The sequence below is a fragment of the Vicia villosa genome, linkage group LG3 (assembly GCF_029867415.1).
Source record: "Vicia villosa cultivar HV-30 ecotype Madison, WI linkage group LG3, Vvil1.0, whole genome shotgun sequence".
NCBI classification, from domain to species: domain Eukaryota; kingdom Viridiplantae; phylum Streptophyta; class Magnoliopsida; order Fabales; family Fabaceae; genus Vicia; species Vicia villosa.
In genome coordinates, this window is record NC_081182.1 from 80,379,896 (window position 1) to 80,402,586 (window position 22,691).

At 36.7% G+C, this 22,691-nt stretch overlaps 1 long non-coding RNA gene and 1 other non-coding gene across 15 annotated transcripts; one reads left to right on the top strand and one right to left on the bottom strand.

Moving 5' to 3' along the window:
• Positions 1 to 109: 109 nt before the first annotated feature.
• Positions 110 to 181, bottom strand: TRNAW-CCA (transfer RNA tryptophan (anticodon CCA)). Its single transcript has one exon. It is a non-coding gene; the product is annotated as a tRNA-Trp (tRNA).
• Positions 182 to 1,089: 908 nt separating this feature from the next.
• Positions 1,090 to 16,832, top strand: LOC131662028 (uncharacterized). Of its 14 annotated transcripts, none has more exons than XR_009301366.1 (13): positions 1,090 to 1,879; positions 1,945 to 2,075; positions 2,155 to 2,269; positions 2,342 to 2,433; positions 2,587 to 3,119; positions 3,331 to 3,436; positions 4,085 to 4,403; positions 4,533 to 4,677; positions 4,870 to 4,906; positions 5,138 to 5,234; positions 5,314 to 5,387; positions 5,499 to 5,606; positions 6,718 to 8,815. It is a non-coding gene; the product is annotated as an uncharacterized LOC131662028 (long non-coding RNA). The 14 variants fall into 14 exon arrangements; XR_009301361.1 differs by having other exon boundaries at positions 1,092 to 1,879; positions 5,123 to 5,234; XR_009301362.1 differs by having other exon boundaries at positions 1,092 to 1,879; positions 2,587 to 2,769; positions 2,850 to 3,119; positions 5,123 to 5,387.
• The last annotated feature ends 5,859 nt before the right edge of the window (positions 16,833 to 22,691 follow it).

The window sequence follows — 22,691 nt, forward strand, 5'->3', positions numbered from 1 at the left end:
CTCCAGTATATACCACATATGGGCCTGTTTCTGGCTCTAATGTAGGCCCATTCAAGCCCAGCCCGTTGGCACACCAAATAAAAAAAATGGAAAATCCGTACCAAAAAGATGAACCTGACGTGAATCGAACACGCAACCTTCTGATCTGGAGTCAGACGCGCTACCATTGCGCCACAGATCCAATTGATGATGATATCGCCAAGAATAGCAAGACAAATCTCACGAAGATTGCACTTTTTCATCCCTTGAAAGGCTATTGTTTCATACACTCTCTGAAAACCTACTCAAAGTGAGTAGTTATCAACGCTCTTCTATGTTCAAAGTGATTCTATAATTTCTATTCCATTGAATTTGATTATCTAACTTAGGTTTTAGAGAAATTGTAGTGACCCAAAATTGCAACAAGAAGAAGAAACCAAAGGTGAGATCCAAAGTCTTTCAATAGATTCACCTAGTGGAATCCGCAATGTAAGTGGAATGTCTTTCCAACAACATTAGCAGACTCACAATTGTCTTGTAGAACGGTAATCTTCTCGGTGCTAGTGACAACAACACTTGCTCCTTGCAAATTAAGTGTTCGTTTCCAACAAAAGCATTCATTAGCCTTGTTTAGAAGAATGCTTGAATCTTATTCTTCCAAGAGCATTGTAGTCAGATATTGCACCAGCAGGATAAAACATCCCGCTTGGGCCAATGAACCTCTAATTAAACATAAATTAATTTATTGATTTATCAACTTTTTTAAAATCAACTTAGTTCAAAATTAATTATAGAGTATAAAAAAACACCGTCCGTTTCTTATAATTAAATTGTCTTGTGGTGGCGCAGATATTTAGGCGGCGATGCTTTGCAGCAGTCTTTTACTCTGTAGTGGTTGTACTATGGTACAAAGTTTTGTTTTCTACCACATTGATTTTATCCCTTACTATTGATTCAAATTATCTTCATCATGTTAGCTAGTGTCACATATGCCCTAAGTTTGTGAATGTATACTCTTTGTGACTTTCATTGCATCCAGCTCTCTACATTGAGTTGAGGTTAAGATGTTGCTCCAATATTATTGTGTCAGGCCTCATCAGAAGTCATCTCTACACAAGTAACAAACGCATAAAAGGTAACAAACAAGAGCACCTATTATGCTCTTTGCTCTTTATAATCTACTTAGAAACGGTAAATTGCACTAAGTTAAACTAGTAAATATCTATCATTTAAGAAAAGTCTACCATTTAGACAATTCTTAGACCATCCACATCAGCAAATGCTCCCTCAATTTTCCACGTCACTTTTCTCAATTTTGTGCTCTGCCTTCATTATGCTACGACAGTTACAATTCTCACGTACGTTGCAGTTACTAAGTATCCTCTTTCTCTTCCAAAACCTTCCTCTTATTATTCCAAAACGGTTTCGAAATCCTTTTTCCTTTCACACTCAGAACGAATCTCCTTCCTCTCTCTCTCCGAGCCAAAACGGCAACGCCTCCACTCTTCTTCTCCGACGAACTGCTCTGATTCATCCCCTCTGATAGTCTTCCGCATCCGTTCATCGGTTTGGTTATGTTGCTGAGGTGTTTTGTTCGCGTTTGAACCTGTGGTGTTTGGTTTTGAATGTTTGATGATGAATGTTGATTTGAAACAGCTCTGAATTGCCAAAGCTAGGTGAGATCTTTCCTGAGTTTATGTTATTTTCTCTTTAATCTCTCTTCTTCTCTCTCAAACTTTCTGCTTTATTTTCTCCATTCAAATGTGATTTAGGTGTATTAATGTTGCCTAATTTAGTTTTATTTTTGGAATGAATTAATAGGCCACCAAGTGTTTGTTATAATGATTGAAGATTGTTGGAGAATGTAAGAGAATCAATTCAAGATTGAAGATGTTATGAGGTGAGTTTTCTGTTATGGAAGTTTGATAATGATATTCTTAGGGTTTTCTGATTTTTCTTATATAGATTGAAATCGGTGATGGTGATTATGGAGAGAAGATTTGAGATATGGAGGAGGATTTGGGAATCGCAAACTCTGTCCTCTGATTCTGTTATTTTGTTCCGGTTATAATTATTTCCTCTCATTTTCTGTTATGGTGAGTTCCAAATGCTGTGACAATAGAAATCTATTTGGCAGAAATCTATTTGTCTTATAACCTGTCATGGTGTTAACAGGAAATTGAGATCCTCGTCGTCATCTTCTTCCAATTCTCCCCACCTTATCTTTGCCGCTTCGTTTGGATAAACAATGTGTTCGGTTGTTCTTCAACTACTGGGAATTAGAATTCAAGTAAGTTTTTCTTAGAAACCTGTTCCATTTCCTTGAATTGATATTGAATATAGCACACACATACTTTTATAGGTTGTTTCTTTGTGACTGCAAAAGCAAAAAAGAAACAGTGGAATGCAGGATTTTGGTGACAAATATATGGGTAACATACATTCAGCATTCAGGTATATATATATATATATATATATATATATATATATATATATATATATATATATATATATATATATATATATATATATATATAATCAACCAATTAACACTTCGATTTTTGGAACAAGAATGATAAGTAACACTGCTTTTCAACTCTGATTCAGGATTTCGCGTATCTTTATGATCCAAACAATGAGACTGCTGAAGCATTTGTGCCAGCTCAGATATTGTATGATGCATTCCATGGAAGGTATCACAATTTTGCAGGAGCAATAGTTCTACTATTTGTGATTTGGGGTTCATTCTTATTTGGTGGACTATCAATCACCACAAGTGCTGCCAGAGTCGTAAGTACTACGATGTTACAAGAGTATGTACCGACGCATTTGTATATTCATTCATTATGGTTTCGTTGATTTGATTTTAGTGGTATGTAGTTGGACAATTTCTCCGTTTTACCGGATCGGGTTTATATGCTTACTTTAAGCTCATTGGCAAATAACATGTTCAAGTCCTGTAGATGAAAATGAGGGCGACCAATGCATCTGTCGAAGATGACCAGAATATTAGATGAAACGGACATTCGGTTCTGTGGAAAATGTGATGGACTAATCTAAAGAATGAAGAAATTGATGACTGGCTTGATGATTCATTCTCAACTACAGGACCCAATAAGATTCACCCATTAATACTCAAGGTATCAACTACCATTTTCTTTCTCTTCACCCTTTCTTTTCGGCGATTCTCTCTGGTCCAATCCATAGATTCACCATTAATAACAACGAGATCGAGATCCATGTTGTTCGCATCTTCACTCCTATTTTTACCTTTATTCTTAATATTTATATCTTCCATTGTTTTTACCTCTTTTGCATCCATTCATATCTATAATCATGAACCTTTTCAAGATGTCGGTAATGCTTTTCTCCTCTCCGGTGGCAGCGAAGGCATCGCCGCCTCACTCACCGCCGTTACACATCCTGATTCCATCCATGATGGACGTTCTTACATTCGGTATTCTGCCTTTCTCTCTGCTTCATTGCAATTAATTAATAATGTAATGCAAGAGTCTTTGTTTCATGAAAAAAATCAGTACTGTGCATTGCTTGATTTGTATTGTGAATGATTTAGTTGAGTTCGTGAATTTTGCACGAATTTACGAGTATTGAGTGATATAAAAGTAATTGGGGGAAAACGAGTGTTAAATTTGATGCTATAAAGTTAGAATGTTATATTCATTTACGAATGATGCTGCGAAGTGCCAATATAAGATGAGCTGGTAGTTAGATTAACTGTTTTGGTGATTCCGTCACTTGCTTGATTTTGTTGAAATGGTGTTGCAATCTTTAGGTACCACCGGATGGGAGTAGTATGATAGAAAACATGTGTCTTTTGTATGCTTTGAAATTTTAGAAATTGCATATGGATTTATATGCTTTGAATGGTAAACTAAATATTAGTATTGTTAGTATTATGTTAGGTGTGAAATCGAACTTTGTCCCTCCTTAACTCACTAATCCAACCAGCAACCCAACCTTATATGTTTTATCTCATTACATATGGATTTATACAATTCATATCTCTTATTTTCTTATCTTTTATTTGAATTATTTGTTAAACATAACAAAAAACACTGACTTTTTTTTTTCTTATGGGTGATAGATTTGAGAATATAACCTTTAGGAGAAGAAAATATGAAGCCAAGGCGCGTGGAACAGTGCCAGTACACATTATTATTTTTGAGGCTGCTGATCGTGATGATATAGGTGGTTCTGTTTATGGCGGACAAAGAGCAATCTGTTGCACCCGTGATTTAGCAAAGATGGGAGGTTGTAAGCAAGGAGAGGTTATCCGGAGAGCTTTCCGCCTGATGTAACCACACCTGGTGTGAACATACTTGCTGCCTATTCACTATTTTGATGAGCTTTCCACCATCCGAATTGGAGTCCAGCAGCTATGGAATTAGCTATCATGAACACAGGTACAATCATATTGTATTTGGTCTGTATGGCTTTTAAATCAAGTATAACATTCTTATAATTATGTGATCCATTATGATTCATGATTATCTGTACACACTTATTTCCATTTGAGGTTGCTGAGTTTTCAGGTTGTTTTAGTGGTGAAGTTGAAGGTTGTATTGATCAGGCTGCCGAGACTGAAGTACCTATGATCAGGCTCCCGACGATGGAGAAATCCGGCTGCGTTTTATGAATGGAGTTCAGCGCGAATGCGAACAAAATTGAAGGGCAAAGGTACGGTGGCTATAATGATGTGTTTACAACCATTATGATATGATTTATGCTTTGACTCCATGATATCAAAATAGCAATCTGTCGGATTTGATTGAAAACTTTCTCGAAGTTTTACATTGCCGTTTGGTTTAGATGTCAATTATTGTCTAGAAAATGTATTTTATCTTGATCTTTTCTTTCATTACTTTTCAGGTGCATGGGATGCTCTCTCAAATGGATTTGAATATAGGTATTTCTTTTCTGATTAATGATTATTTGAATTGGAAACACATCATATTCGTATTCGTGCTATGACACGTAGAAATCAGAAATGATACTGACCTGACATGTTAGATAACATTGTTATATTGTATTGTATGGATCTTACACTCAAACCATCACTTTCAACATCACAGTACTCATTGGTGAAGACTGATCGATTGTAATGTTGACGTGCATTTTTCAGTTTCTTCATTTGCAGAAAAATTGGTGAAAGAGCAAGCATCGATGAACACAGTTTGATGATGTTGCTGAGGTCGGGTTTTGTGATTTCATGACTGCATTGTTCTCATTTGAAGGTTTGGCGTCGTGAAAAGATTGTAACAATACTTGATCACTATATCTTCACAAGTGATGAACGTGTCAATTGCAATGTAGACATACTTAGGGATTCTTTCCGGGAGCAAAATATTAACTACTTTTATGATATTAAGGAAGTTAGTAATTTTAAGGTATTCATTCTTACCATTTCTCCAATATAGAGTTGGTTGTTTCAATTCATTAAGAGTAGTGTAATATGCATAATGTTTATGGACGTTGAGTATTTGACTATAATGATACAGGTAAATCCAGATTACAAAGGTGTTTGTCACGTTGCTCTTGCTCAAGAAGGTCATTGTAGGCCAGGAGAGGTTCAAATAGTTTAACAAGTTATTTGAAAGAACAATCAGGTATTGGGTTCATGTTTTGCTAATTGGGTTCTTTGATTAATTATTTGGTTTATCAGTGTCTAATTACTTGGTATTGGTATCCATATTTTAAGGTTTTCACTTGGTAGTTTAATGAAAACATTATTTACCTCTGTTTTGTTCATTGATCATTCTATGTTTTTTGTTTTACAAGTTTGTCATACCCCAAAATTTGCCCACACTTTTAAAAAAATTCAAAACTATTTCAAAAATTGGATTTTTATAAAATATCGGGTTCATTTATATTTGACATTCTGAATTTTATAAATATTCGATTTAAAGTCTATTTTTAAAATATAAGAGTTTACTCTTAAATTGTTATATTTTAATAAATAGCAAAATGTTGACCGATGCTTTATAAACTTTCAATTGGCTTTTTATTTCGAATAAATAATATAGCTCAATTGGTGAGGAAGTAAGGTTTGCAAGGACAAGGTCATAGGTTCGAATCTTACAGCTAACATTTTTCCTTTTTCTTTTGTTTTGGCGCCCATTTTGTTCTAGAAGCCAAATCTAATTCATTCATGACCTTAAACACTCATCAAGTACATGTTTTCATAACTTTGGAAACTTTTCAAAAGTTGTAAGGAAAGAATCTCCAAATTTCATGGCCATTGAAGAGTTGTTTCTTGCCATGAATTATCATTTCCTATTCTATAAAAGAATCACACTTCTTCAGCATAAAGGGCATGACTATTCACGTACAAATTTCCACAGTATATACATATTTTTCACTAACCCTTTCACATTTTACTTATTATTTTTTCCAGAAAAACAAACCCCATACCAGTTAATCGTAAACTTTCAACATCACTACAACATGTAAACATTCATACAATTCAAAGCTTCCTAAACTCCAATCCAAATCCTCTCCTTTACAAACTCAGGCCATATCACAAAACAACACCAGAACCAAGATTAGATAAAAAAGATCATAATTCTTTTCAACAATAATTTCATAAACCAGTGATAGAGTTCCAAATTTTTCACATATAAAATTTAACAACTTTCATTCAAAATACTTACTAACCATTAACAATTTTCATTCAAATCAAATAATATCATAATTTTTTTTTTCTTGCTTCTTTTACAGGAAAAGGAAATAGAAGAGTTTGTTTTGTGAATAGCCATGCTGAATCTGACGTTTCTATGCAAAACCAGGTGCGGGACACCAACCGCTTCCCTTACCTACGTACCGCTTTGGAGATCCACGCAAACCGCGACACGCAGCACCTCCGGCCGGACCACTGGCAGCCGCAAGACCTCCACCGAGCAACCACCAGAAGAAGCGGTCGTGGATCCACCCGACCCGCTCCGATAAAAGGCCGATCCGCCGCCATCATCTTCTTACGGTTCTGTCGATTTCTTTTCATTATTTCTTCTTTTGATCCTTTTAATGGTTGATTTTCTTTGAATGTGTGTATTGTATTTTAGAAAGAAAAAGGTTGGGTTTTGAGAAAAATAAATGGTGATAGAATTTGTGTAGGAGAAGAAGAGGAGGATAAAAGACATGTGTTGTTGTTTCTTTCTGAAAGTGACTTGCTTATATGACTTCTATTATGTTTTATTTTTATTTTTATTTGCCATGCCACATGTCATTTGTTTCATTGGTGAATGAATTGCATTAGAAGTATCAAAATTGTTTTGTTATCACTATGTCTCTAATGTTGAATACCACCTGAACATCATGAAGGTTCACCGCCCCACCTTGTGTTTTTTTTATTTTTATTTTTATTTAGTTTTTTTTTACCATGGATAATTAAACTTATAATTTATTTTTATTTTTTGTTGTCACTTGGTTCAACTTATTCGCTTTCCAATTTACACCCTTGTTTTTATAATAAGCACCCCCTTTTAGGTTTTATTTATTTAGATAATTAATTAGTTTCATTAGTATTTGTCTTTTAATCAAATTTAAAATAATTAGGTGAATCATGTTTAATGATAGTAAACTAATTTTCTTTTCTTAGTTCATTAGAGTAACAATTTCAAGGAAAAATAAAAAACACAAAAAATAATATTTTTTTTCTCACCATAAAAAAAAAAAACAAACAAAAAATATATTTCGCTTAATTATAATTTCTTTTTAGAATTTTGATATGCATATTCTTTAACCTTGATTGGTATTATTAAATATTTCTTCACTATTTTTTATGCATTGTTTCTTATATTCGTACTAACATTCTCTTGAGTTTTGCGAGGTACTATATTTGAGGCCTCGGACTTTCTCGTGGACATTTATAATTCATTCTGATTTGTATATATTTTATTCTCGCTTTTTTTTTTTTAAGTATTATGTATCTACACATGGATTGTAATAGCCTTAACTAGATTTTTATTTTTCGCACTTCCTTTTATTGTTGGGTTATGTATCCCCTCATCCCGAAGCCATGTAATAGTGTAGGTTTTACTTTCCCGCACTTTAATTTTCTGTACAAATATTAATTGTTAGATGTATGTTAATAGGATTGTATGGTAAGACTAAAACTGAACATAGCTAACTCTAAACTTAAGATTAAAATACCTGAAAATAATACACTTGCACGCACTCACCCCTAGGTTACGCCCCTCTTGGTTGCCTACGATTAAAAAAGGTCGAGTCCCTCAAAACGTAGAGATACCAATTAGCAAAAGTCCCTCGATTAAAAATCATCAAAGATCATGGTCCCTCGATGCTGCCTATAAATACATGATCTCGTCCCTCGAATGATCGCCTAACGAAAGATGATTGTCCCTTCGAATTTGCTAAAGGTATCTCTACCTGTTGCCTTCCAACGACCTCGATGACCCTTCGATGACCCGCACGTCCAATATAACAAGGATTTCCTACTTCTATATAGTATGGATAATCCTGGGAATCGTAAAAAGCATAGAAAAAGACCAATCTAGGGTAGTGCTCTTAATATGCCTAGCTCTATTAAAAAACATCTTTTCAACACTTTTTCAAAGACTAAGGCTACGCATTTACGCTAAAGTCCTTATGTCCCTTTTCAATTCAAAACAAACAAAACAAACATGAGCTAAGTAAATTAAGAGCCCGTAGATAACTACGGATGAAAAGGGTGCTTGCACCTTCCCTTTTCATAACTTACCCCCCGAGCCCGCTTTCTTTCAAAAGGGTCTTTTTCTGTACTTTTTGCCCTTCCTAACATTGGACAAAATAAAAGTCGGTGGCGACTCATGCTCACCGCAACATGTTTGCGAAATAAAAATAAAAGTCAGTTCACCGTGTTACAGAACTGGCGACTCTGCTGGGGATATTGTAAGAGGGGTTTACCTTAGAGCTTAGTTCACTTTAATACTTGTTTGTTTTGTTTGCTTTACTTTTAGTGGTATTGCTTGGGTATATTACTGTGTGAAAGATCCTACACCCGGATCTAGTGTACCTTAGGTATGTGGCATGAGACCAGGGAAACTGTACGACATGTATCGTTATGGTTGAACTGGTGGCCACCGTTAGTGCGACGCTTTGGTTTGTCCTGATGGCCCTTGAAAATGATCGAGGAGACATTTGGCTACCGCATAGTGTCATCAAGCGCTAATTCGCCCTTAGAACCTTAGTGAACTTGACTTTGGCCTATAGGCAGTAGCGAGATGGCTGGCTTTGGATTCCTGACTGAAGCCGGTTGATACTCGATGCTACACTCATTGAGATTGGACTCTAGGGATGTTTTTGGCTGGCCGATTGAGTGCCATGTTGAGATAATGCCCGCGAGAAAGATCAGGGATATGAGCACCATAGAACCCGGTTACTTTTTTAGGACAGGTTGAACCAACTAAACTCAAGAAGGGAGGGTATGCACCTATGGACTTCATGCAAGCCTTTAAACCTAAGGCTACTTGTGTGACTTGTTTGTATTCATTATCTAACCGTTTGGTTTCCTTGCAGGATTTGTTTATACACTAACCGTTTGGTTTCCTCGCAGGATTTGTTTATACCCTAACCGCTTGGTTTCCTTGCAGGATTTTTGTGTACGCTAACAACTTGAACTCTTTACCTAACTAACCTTTTTCAAGGATCTCAAGTATTTAGGGCGCGCAATTCCAGGTGCTATCCTCAAGAGCCAGATTCCTAACAAGGGGCAAGAGGATTTATTTTCCTCTAGCCATGTGTATTCAGTTTATAGGCACCATACCTATCAAGGGGCAAGAGGATTTATTTTCCTCTAGCCATGTACCTTCAAATTCAGAGGTATCCCGAATCAGAGGCTATAACCCACTGGATATGGTGAGCTTGATTCATAAAAAAGGACGTTCAAAGATGGAAGTCAAAGTTCTTCAACAAAGCTGCAACTACATTTCAATGTTGCAAACTAAATTCCATAAAGATCCTTGAAAACATTGCATACGCATTTACATACATATCATTGCATAACAGGTTTCCAGACAACAAGTTTCTCATCTTTTTCCTCCAATCCCTAAAGCTGGATACTTACAACTCTTGTGTGACTTCGTCGGAATTTTCTTCCTAGAAGTAATCTAAAGTGTCCTGAAGGTTCAGACGCTGATGCTCAGTTCGTTTTCCACTCTGGGGCACTTGACCATTCAGTTGATTAATGTCATCCATTCAGAGACAAGATTCAAGACCTAATAGACACAAAGGTTATCACATTCACACCTGCAAGCTAGATTTGAAGTTCTCCTTCGACTCAACGGATCTTCTGAAGCAATAAGTCCATACGGGGAAAATCTCCTCAACTTTTACAATCTCTACATCATCATGCATGTTCATGCGTAGTCTTTCTTGTTTTGATTCAATACTGCTTATATGTCATACTTGTTTGTTTTTGAACTATAATAATGATGCAGTGAATATGTTTGTCTTGAAAAAATTCATTCGCTCTCGCTCTAATATATTTCCTCTTATTGTGATTCCAAACTCTAGGCGATAAAGCATGACAACTCCGAAGGGAGAATGACGAACACATAATACCAATAATCTCAAATGGTGTGCTTTCGAGTAAAACCCTGTTGATGATGTACAGGCATTGTTTCAAATTCCCAAACACTGGAGATATAAGGAAGTTAATCCCTTGCCAACCCCTTTTGAGATTTGAAGTAGGAGTTTCTTTTCTATACAAAAAAACCCTCACATTTAACCTAGGGGCAGGGTAGTATTCAGTTAATTTGATTGAGCATTCAAAATTCATCAGGAACACGAATCTAAGGATACAACAATGGTTATCCTTCAAAAGGTTGAGGACAATAAAAAACAATGGTTATCCCTCGTCGACCAAGAAATGAGGTAGTCACAATAGTTCCAACGAATCAAAGACGTCCCAGGATCATATGACTTGTTCAAAAAAAAAAAAAAAGAATGAATCGAAAAAAGCCTGCTAAGTCAACAACTTGAAAACAAGTGACTTAGGAAAAAATTAGGGCATCCCGCTGGACATCAAAATTAAAATTTGTCCAGGCAAAAGTTAGGGAAACAAAAAAAGATTCTTATCAAAAGGGCAAAGTCGTGTGACTATAAATTCAAAGAACAGGTCGTGTGATCAAACACGAAATACGAAAGGTAAAGTGACTGTCATGTTCAAACACCTCATCGATTCCTCAATCGTCTCAAACTCCTTTTGAAGGATGGATGCTCGCATCGAGTTGACTGAACTTAGGTTGGAGAACATCACGAAGGGGGTGGGCACCAATAAAATTTCGAGCCTAAAAATCCTTTCTTCTAAAAACCGTGAACCTGGCCACGTTACAACCCACAAAAGTCCTAATTGAAGCAGGGTTAATTCGAAAGCATATTGTAACGAGAATACGGTAAACCGACTCCTAGGAGTTTTGCTAAAACACTTGAGTTGGTATCACACCACATTTCACAAAAAAAAATTGATGTTTTGACATCCTTTCAAAAAAAAATTCTTCTTTAAACTTCAAGACAAACATGCACCTTGCATTAGAATTATATTTCTCATACTAAACATTCTTTGCATATGAACAAGTATTTGACACCAGGAAAGCTTCCATCATGAGCTGCTGATGAAAATTTTAATCCTTTCAAAGGACAAGTTGTCTTCAGAACTTCGTTGAGTTCGAGCGAGAATATCTCAAATTCTGATCACCCTCAGGGGCACAAAAGCAGTTGGATACTCCATTGAGTAATAGTTTAGTCAATCTGGGGCAATCAGGTCAAGATCTGAAGAATCTCGCAAAAGTGTTGAACAATCAGGGGCATTCACCCAAGCATAGTTGAAAATTACCTCCGACCCGGATCAATCAGGGGCATTGTTCCTAAGTTCATGATACTGGGGCATGTTACTTATAACAGCACAAATCTCAAGAAGCCCTCCCGACAGGCATGCTTTGGAAATACTCCGAGAAGCAAAAATATTTCCTACGATGGGCTCAGTTGGCTAAAACGTCAATGTGTACAAGGGGCATGACATTTTATTGTCCAATTCATATGGGGAAGTCAAGTCGAGATTCAAATAATACCTCAAGGGCACTGAACACTCGGGGATTTATCTTCCCTGCAAATCACTGATACAATTTACTGTCATCATTAACAACATTTGCATTCATACATCATACATGGCATATGCATAATAGTCTCATTCATTTCAAAAACATACAATACATACATCATGACATTGCATAAAACCAACTTTATCTTTCAGGTCGACCAATCGATCAGGCAACTATCGTCAACAAAATTAAATACAGCCTAAAGTATGGCTCTTTCAGATATGGTCTAATGTACGACTCGTTCTGACATCCTTCATCAGATATGGTCTAATGTACGACTCGTTCTGATATTCGCCTTCAGATATGGTTTAATGAATAACTCGTTCTGATGTCCTACTTCTAGATATGGTCTAATGTACGACCCGTTCTGGTATTCCTCTTTAGATATGGTTTAATGAATAACTCGTTCTGATGTCCTACTTCCAGATATGGTCTAATGTACGACCCGTTTTGGTATTCCTCTTCAGATATGGTTTAATGAATAACTCGTTCTGATGTCCTACTTCCAGATATGGTCTAATGTACGACCCGTTTTGGTATTCCTCTTCAGATATGGTTTAATGAATAACTCGTTCTGATGTCCTGCTTCCAGATATGGTCTAATGTACGACCCGTTTTGGTATCCCTCTTCAGATATGGTTTAATGAATAACTCGTTCTGAATTCTACGACAGATATGTTCCGGAAGCATGAACCCCGGATGATCTGAACTCTACGCCAGAAGCGTTCCGGAAGCATGAACCCCGGATGTTCTGAAAAACTACGACAGATATGTTTCGGAAGCTTGAACCCCGAATGATCTGAATTCTACAGCAGATATGTTCCGGAAGCTTGAACCCCGGATGATCTGAATTCTTCGCCAGAAACGTTCCGGAAGCATGAACCCCGGATGATCTGAACTCTACGCCAGAAACGTTCCGGAAGCATGAACCCCGGATGTTCTGAAAAACTACGACAGATATGTTTCGGAAGCTTGAACCCCGAATGATCTGAATTCTACAGCAGATATGTTCCGGAAGCTTGAACCCCGGATGATCTGAATTCTTCGCCAGAAACGTTCCGGAAGCATGAACCCCAGATGTTCTGAAAAACTACGACAGACATGTTTCGGAAGCCTGAACCCCGAATGATCTAAATTTTACAACAGATATGTTCCGGAAGCTTGAACCCCGGATAATCTGAATTCTACGACAGAAATATTCCGGAAGCCTGAACCCCGGATGTTCTGAAATCTACGGCAGATATGTTTCGGAAGCTTGAACCCCGAATGATCTGAATTCTATGGTAGATGTTTCGGAAGCTCGAACCCCGAACATCTATGAATCTCTATCCCAAATATACGTTTGGAAGCTTGAACCCCAAACATTCTGAAGATCTATCATATACACACCCTGGGAAGCATGACCCCCCCACTCAGCTAGATGGCATCTCTAAGCCCATCTCCGCTAAAAATCCCTACATCCGCAAGGGCAAATTTCTTGGTATTTTAGTGTTCAATCCTCTTTCACCTTCAGATTCCGAGTGGCGAGTACGCCAATCTACATCTTCAGGTTTAAGAAGATTGAACAGGGGCAGCTGTCATACCCCAAAATTTGCCCACACTTTTAAAAAAATTCAAAACTATTTCAAAAATTGGATTTTTATAAAATATCGGGTTCATTTATATTTGACATTCTGAATTTTATAAATATTCGATTTAAAGTCTATTTTTAAAATATAAGAGTTTACTCTTAAATTGTTATATTTTAATAAATAGCAAAATGTTGACCGATGCTTTATAAACTTTCAATTGGCTTTTTATTTCGAATAAATAATATAGCTCAATTGGTGAGGAAGTAAGGTTTGCAAGGACAAGGTCATAGGTTCGAATCTTACAGCTAACATTTTTCCTTTTTCTTTTGTTTTGGCGCCCATTTTGTTCTAGAAGCCAAATCTAATTCATTCATGACCTTAAACACTCATCAAGTACATGTTTTCATAACTTTGGAAACTTTTCAAAAGTTGTAAGGAAAGAATCTCCAAATTTCATGGCCATTGAAGAGTTGTTTCTTGCCATGAATTATCATTTCCTATTCTATAAAAGAATCACACTTCTTCAGCATAAAGGGCATGACTATTCACGTACAAATTTCCACAGTATATACATATTTTTCACTAACCCTTTCACATTTTACTTATTATTTTTTCCAGAAAAACAAACCCCATACCAGTTAATCGTAAACTTTCAACATCACTACAACATGTAAACATTCATACAATTCAAAGCTTCCTAAACTCCAATCCAAATCCTCTCCTTTACAAACTCAGGCCATATCACAAAACAACACCAGAACCAAGATTAGATAAAAAAGATCATAATTCTTTTCAACAATAATTTCATAAACCAGTGATAGAGTTCCAAATTTTTCACATATAAAATTTAACAACTTTCATTCAAAATACTTACTAACCATTAACAATTTTCATTCAAATCAAATAATATCATAATTTTTTTTTTCTTGCTTCTTTTACAGGAAAAGGAAATAGAAGAGTTTGTTTTGTGAATAGCCATGCTGAATCTGACGTTTCTATGCAAAACCAGGTGCGGGACACCAACCGCTTCCCTTACCTACGTACCGCTTTGGAGATCCACGCAAACCGCGACACGCAGCACCTCCGGCCGGACCACTGGCAGCCGCAAGACCTCCACCGAGCAACCACCAGAAGAAGCGGTCGTGGATCCACCCGACCCGCTCCGATAAAAGGCCGATCCGCCGCCATCATCTTCTTACGGTTCTGTCGATTTCTTTTCATTATTTCTTCTTTTGATCCTTTTAATGGTTGATTTTCTTTGAATGTGTGTATTGTATTTTAGAAAGAAAAAGGTTGGGTTTTGAGAAAAATAAATGGTGATAGAATTTGTGTAGGAGAAGAAGAGGAGGATAAAAGACATGTGTTGTTGTTTCTTTCTGAAAGTGACTTGCTTATATGACTTCTATTATGTTTTATTTTTATTTTTATTTGCCATGCCACATGTCATTTGTTTCATTGGTGAATGAATTGCATTAGAAGTATCAAAATTGTTTTGTTATCACTATGTCTCTAATGTTGAATACCACCTGAACATCATGAAGGTTCACCGCCCCACCTTGTGTTTTTTTTATTTTTATTTTTATTTAGTTTTTTTTTACCATGGATAATTAAACTTATAATTTATTTTTATTTTTTGTTGTCACTTGGTTCAACTTATTCGCTTTCCAATTTACACCCTTGTTTTTATAATAAGCACCCCCTTTTAGGTTTTATTTATTTAGATAATTAATTAGTTTCATTAGTATTTGTCTTTTAATCAAATTTAAAATAATTAGGTGAATCATGTTTAATGATAGTAAACTAATTTTCTTTTCTTAGTTCATTAGAGTAACAATTTCAAGGAAAAATAAAAAACACAAAAAATAATATTTTTTTTCTCACCATAAAAAAAAAAAACAAACAAAAAATATATTTCGCTTAATTATAATTTCTTTTTAGAATTTTGATATGCATATTCTTTAACCTTGATTGGTATTATTAAATATTTCTTCACTATTTTTTATGCATTGTTTCTTATATTCGTACTAACATTCTCTTGAGTTTTGCGAGGTACTATATTTGAGGCCTCGGACTTTCTCGTGGACATTTATAATTCATTCTGATTTGTATATATTTTATTCTCGCTTTTTTTTTTTTAAGTATTATGTATCTACACATGGATTGTAATAGCCTTAACTAGATTTTTATTTTTCGCACTTCCTTTTATTGTTGGGTTATGTATCCCCTCATCCCGAAGCCATGTAATAGTGTAGGTTTTACTTTCCCGCACTTTAATTTTCTGTACAAATATTAATTGTTAGATGTATGTTAATAGGATTGTATGGTAAGACTAAAACTGAACATAGCTAACTCTAAACTTAAGATTAAAATACCTGAAAATAATACACTTGCACGCACTCACCCCTAGGTTACGCCCCTCTTGGTTGCCTACGATTAAAAAAGGTCGAGTCCCTCGAAACGTAGAGATACCAATTAGCAAAAGTCCCTCGATTAAAAATCATCAAAGATCATGGTCCCTCGATGCTGCCTATAAATACATGATCTCGTCCCTCGAATGATCGCCTAACGAAAGATGATTGTCCCTTCGAATTTGCTAAAGGTATCTCTACCTGTTGCCTTCCAACGACCTCGATGACCCTTCGATGACCCGCACGTCCAATATAACAAGGATTTCCTACTTCTATATAGTATGGATAATCCTGGGAATCGTAAAAAGCATAGAAAAAGACCAATCTAGGGTAGTGCTCTTAATATGCCTAGCTCTATTAAAAAACATCTTTTCAACACTTTTTCAAAGACTAAGGCTACGCATTTACGCTAAAGTCCTTATGTCCCTTTTCAATTCAAAACAAACAAAACAAACATGAGCTAAGTAAATTAAGAGCCCGTAGATAACTACGGATGAAAAGGGTGCTTGCACCTTCCCTTTTCATAACTTACCCCCCGAGCCCGCTTTCTTTCAAAAGGGTCTTTTTCTGTACTTTTTGCCCTTCCTAACATTGGACAAAATAAAAGTCGGTGGCGACTCATGCTCACCGCAACATGTTTGCGAAATAAAAATAAAAGTCAGTTCACCGTGTTACAAAGTTACTGATCTCAAACTCTCAGTGGATCTCTTGGAAAAAGAAAGAGACTTTTGCTTTTCAAAACTACGGGATATAGAGATGTTAGAACAAGATTTGTTCTGATCAATATTCTTAGTTTTGATGATAACAAGGATATGAATTTTGTGTGAGATAATGTGGTACTCTAATACATTGCAATTTCCCTTTCAGGAAATATATAAAGAGTATGCACAAATTAGCGCTCAGAAGCTTTGTCTCAGAAGGTTCAGCATGCAACATCAGAACATGGTCTGGCAAGACATCAGAAGATGGTCAAGGCAGAATCAGAACATGGGTCTATGGAAGCATCAGAAGAACTTGAGATCAGAAGCAGAAGCACTGAAGTTCTCATGGTATCACGCTCAGAAGCACTTCAAGGTCAGAAGACAAGAAGATGCTATGCACCAAGCTGTTTGACTCTGATGATATTCAAACGTTGTATACACAAACATCAGATCAGAAGAAAGTACAGGTGGCAGGCTACGCTGACTGACAAAAGGAACGTTGGAAGCTATTAAAGGCAACGTCAGTAGACACAGCGTGAACAAGGCTCGAGGTAGTTGACAAAAGCGTGAAACATTAAATGCAATGCTGTACGGAATACGCAAAGCATTAAATGCTCCCAACGGTCATCTTCTCAAGTGCCTATAAATATGAAGTTCTGATGAGAAGCAAGGTTACCAACTCTTAACCGAATCTGCTGAAAATTAACTTGCTGAAACGCTGCTCAAATCAAAGCTCAGAAACTTCATCTTCATCAAAGCTCACTACATTGCTGTTGTAATATATTAGTGAGATTAAGCTTAAACTTTAAGAGAAATATCACTGTTGTGATTATAGCTTTTCAGAAGCATTTGTAATACTCTTAGAATTGATTACATTAATTTGTAAGTAACTAGAGTGATCAAGTGTTGATCAGGATACTCTAGGAAGTCTTAGCTTGTGTCTAAGCAGTTGTAATTAGAGTGATCACGTGGTGGTCAGGATACTCTAAGAAAGTCTTAGCTTGTGTCTAAGCATTTGTTCCTAGAGTGATCAGGTTGTGATCAGGATACTCTAGAAGACTTAGTCGTGGGCTAAGTGGAAAACCATTGTAATCTGTTGCGATTAGTGGATTAAATCCTCAGGTGAGGTAAATCACTCCGTGGGGGTGGACTGAAGTAGTTAAGTTAACAACGAACTAGGATAAAAATAACTGTGCAAATTGTTTTTATCTTTCAAGTTTTTAAACTACACTTATTCAAACCCCCCCCCCCCTTTCTAAGTGTTTTTCTATCCTTCAATTGGCATCAGAGCGCCGGTTCTAAGGTGCAAGCACTTAACCGTGTTTAGAAAAGATTCAGGAAGAGAAAAACGTTTCAGTAAAAGATGGCTGGTGAAACTCAAACAAATACATCTGCATCTACATCTGGCTCTGCTGAGCAATACAATGGTAACAATGGTTACACTAGACCACCAATATTCGATGGTGAAAACTATGAATATTGGAAAGATAAATTGGAAAGTTACTTTCTTGGTCTGGATGCTGATCTATGGGATCTTCTGTTGGATGGTTACAAACATCCTGTTAAAGCTACTGGTGTAAGGCTCACGAGAAGCGAAATGACTGATGATCAAAAGAAAGATTTCAAAAATCATCACAAATGCAGGACTGTTTTGCTGAATGCTATCTCTCATGCTGAGTATGAGAAGATATCTAACAGGGAAACGGCCTATGATATATATGAGTCATTGAAAATGACCCATGAGGGAAATGCTCAAGTCAAGGAGACTAAAGCTCTTGCTCTAATCCAGAAATATGAAGCCTTCAAGATGGAGGATGATGAAAACATTGAGAAGATGTTCTCAAGATTTCAAACGCTAACTGCTGGATTGAGAGTTCTGGATAAAGGCTACACCAAGGCTGATCATGTAAAGAAGATCATCAGAAGCTTACCCAGAAGATGGGGTCCAATGGTGATTGCATTCAAGATTGCCAAGAATCTGAATGAAGTTTCGTTGGAAGAGCTTATCAGTGCCTTGAGAAGCCATGAAATCGAGTTGGACGCAAACGAGCCTCAGAAGAAAGGTAAGTCTATTGCATTAAAATCTAATGTTAAAAAATGCACTAACGCTTTTCAGGCTAGAGAAGAAGATCCTGAAGAATCAGAATCTGAAGAAGATGATGAACTTTCCATGATCTCCAGAAGGGTAAACCAACTCTGGAAGAGCAAGCAAAGGAAGTTCAGAGGCTTCAGAAGTTCAAAGAGATTTGAACGAGGAGAATCTTCTGGTGACAGAAGATCTGACAAGAAGAAGGCTGTCTGCTATGAGTGCAATGAGCCTGGACATTACAAGAACGAGTGTCCAAAACTTCAGAAGGAGAATCCCAAGAAGAAGTTTCATAAGAAGAAAGGTCTTATGGCAACATGGGATGATTCTGAATCAGAATCAGAATCAGACTCTGAAGGAGAGCAGGCCAACTTCGCGCTGATGGCTACAGAAGATGATGGATCAGAATCTACATCAGAATCAGATTCTGAAGAGGTATTTTCTGAACTATCTAGAGATGAGTTAGTTTCCAGTCTAACAGAGCTTCATGAATTAAAAGCTCATCTTAGTATCAAATACAAAAAGCTGAAAAAGCAATTTGAATTTGAAACTAAGAAGCTTGAGTTGGAAAATTCTGAATTAAAAGAAAAAGTTTTAAAATTATCCAATAATGTTGGATCTCCTTCTGATTCAGAAAAATCCACTCCCAGTTTGAACCATATTCTGAAAGAATATGATTTAAGTTTCAGGAAGTTCTTATCTAGAAGTATTGGCAGAAGTCAGCTAGCTTCTATGATATATGTTGTGTCTGGAAACAAAAGAGTTGGCATTGGTTTTGAGGGTGAAACCCCATACAAACTTGAACCTGTGGATGATATGAAAATCACATACAAGCCATTGTATGATCAGTTCAAGTATGGCTACTCACATGATATTAGGCACACATCACATGCACAAAGCTTTCACATAACACACACCAAGAAGCATGTGACACAACCTAAGAAATATCATGAAACTCAAAATAAGAATTATCATGTTGTTCCTCCTATTTCATATAATGCTAAACCCAAGTTCAATTAGAACTTGAGGAAAACTAACAAGAAAGGACCCAAGAAGATGTGGGTACCTAAGGAGAAGATAATTTCTGTTGCAGATATCCTTGGCGGCAAAGAGGACAAAAAGCAAAATGTCATGGTACCTGGACTCTGGGTGCTCGCGACACATGACGGGAAGAAGGTCTACATTCCAAGACCTGGTGCTTAAACCAGGTGGAGAAGTCAAGTTTGGAGGAGATCAGAAGCGAAAAATCATTGGCTCTGGAACCATTAGTCTTGGTAACTCTCCTTCCATAACTAATGTACTTGTAGAAGGATTAACGCATAACTTATTGTCCATAAGTCAATTAAGTGACAATGGTTATGATATAATCTTCAATCAAAAGTCTTGCAAGGCTGTAAGTCAGAAGGATGGCTCAATCCTATTTACAGGCAAGAGGAAGAACAACATTTATAAGATTGATCTTTCTGATCTTGAGAAGCAGAAGGTGACTTGTCTTATGTATGTTTCTGAGGAGCAATGGGTCTGGCACAGAAGATTAGGTCATGCTAGTTTGAGAAAGATTTCTCAGATTAACAAACTAAATCTGGTCAGAGGACTCCCAAATCTGAAGTACAAATCAGATGCTCTTTGTGAAGCATGTCAGAAGGGCAAGTTCTCCAGACCTGCATTCAAGTCTAAGAATGTTGTGTCTACCTCAAGGCCGTTAGAACTCCTGCACATTGATCTGTTTGGCCCAGTCAAAACAGCATCTGTCAGAGGGAAGAAATATGGATTAGTCATCGTAGATGATTATAGCCGCTGGACATGGGTAAAGTTCTTAAAACACAAGGATGAGTCTCATTCAGTGTTCTTTGAATTCTGCACTCTGATCCAATCTGAGAAGGGGTGCAAGATCATAAAGGTCAAAAGTGATCATGGTGGCGAATTTGAGAACAGATTCTTTGAGGAGTTCTTCAAAGAAAATGGTATTGCCCATGATTTCTCTTGCCCTAGAACTCCACAGCAAAATGGAGTTGTAGAGCGAAAGAATAGGACTCTACAAGAAATGGCCAGAACCATGATCAATGAAACCAATATGGCTAAGCATTTCTGGGCAGAAGCAATAAATACTGCGTGTTATATTCAGAATAGAATCTCTATCAGACCTATTCTAAATAAGACTCCTTATGAATTGTAGAAGAACAGAAAGCCCAACATTTCATATTTCCATCCTTTTGGATGTGTATGTTTTATTCTGAATACTAAAGATCATCTTGGTAAGTTTGATTCTAAAGCACAAAAGTGTTTCCTTCTTGGATATTCTGAACGCTCTAAAGGCTACAGAGTATACAATACTGAAACATTGGTTGTAGAAGAATCAATCAATATCAGGTTTGATGATAAGCTTGGTCTTGAAAAACCAAAGCAGTTTGAGAATTTTGCAGATTTTGATATTGATATATCAGAAGCAGTAGAACCAAGAAGCAAAGTTGCAGAAGCTGATAGTCTCAGAAGCAATGGATCAGAAGATCAAGGTGCTGCATCTTTAGAGAATCTCAGGATTTCTGAAGAGCCAACAGTCAGAAGATCACCTAGACTTGCTTCAGCTCATTCAGAAGATGTGATCCTTGGAAAGAAAGATGATCCTATCAGAACAAGATCATTCCTAAAGAATGACAATCAGAAGCAGTGATCAGAATCAGAAGGCATAAAATCTATTCAGAAAAATACAGCTGTCATCTATTTTTGGATGATGAATGCGTGTCTGTACGGTTAGTAAAAAACGTGCAGTTGAAAAGACGCCGACCTAGGTAACTGTGTTAAATCATTTCATTTACCACGTTCTCTCACCTAACGTCACTTATCATTTAATGTAAATTGATTTCTCTTGATTCTGTAACTGTTCTTTTTCTAATCTTATTGCATTTTTTTAATCCGTCTCTATATATTCTTTTCAAATCATCTCATATATCTTTTTCGCTCCTTGTCTCTCTTTCTGCATACTCTCTTTTGAAAACTTCTTTGTCGCTTCTAAAACCCTAACCGAAAACCCAGAATTTGTTCTTCCTAGTTGTTCACTCTGTTTCAATGGCTGCTTCTTCATCTCAAAATGTTGGTTCATCTATTCCTCTCCATATTCAAGATGAAGAAAATCAGGAACTCACTCCAGTCGTTGCGTGCTCCATTCCTAAGGATAAATTAGAAGTTCTATGTGAACTCATGGTTGATTTTGATAACATTGAAGAACACCAATTTCATCTCAAAGAAGATATAGTTTTTCAAGGATGGACTTCGTTGTTCGCTGAGTTCTGTGGACCAGTCTACCCAGATCTTGTCAAGGAATTCTGGGTACATGCAGTTGTCGCCCCTAAATCAATCTTGCCCTTCGTCCATGGAAAGTTTGTGGTAGTGACTGAGAACATCCTAAGGATGATGTTTGATCTGAGAAACGCTGAGGGAGCTTTTGAAATCGATCAAAAGGTAAATTGGAAAGATGTTTTATCTACTCTCTACCCAGACATAAATGAAACAAAGAATGTCAAGGACATGAGAGATCTCTACAGAATCTGGACCAAGATTCTTCTTGGGTGTTTCTATCACAGGAAAGGGACACATGCTTCTGACTTCGTCAACAATGAGCAAAAATACATTCTGTATTGCATTGCCACTAAGAAGAAGGTTGATGCTATCTACATTATCTTCAACCATATGTGGAAGGCTGTGAAGGAGTCCAGAAATGCCTTCAGAGAAAAAAGTTGTACCATCATTCCGTTTGGTAGAATTATCTCAAATCTTCTGGTTCATTCCAAGATTGTTGAGGACCTGGAATCTGAAGGTATTATCAAAGACCT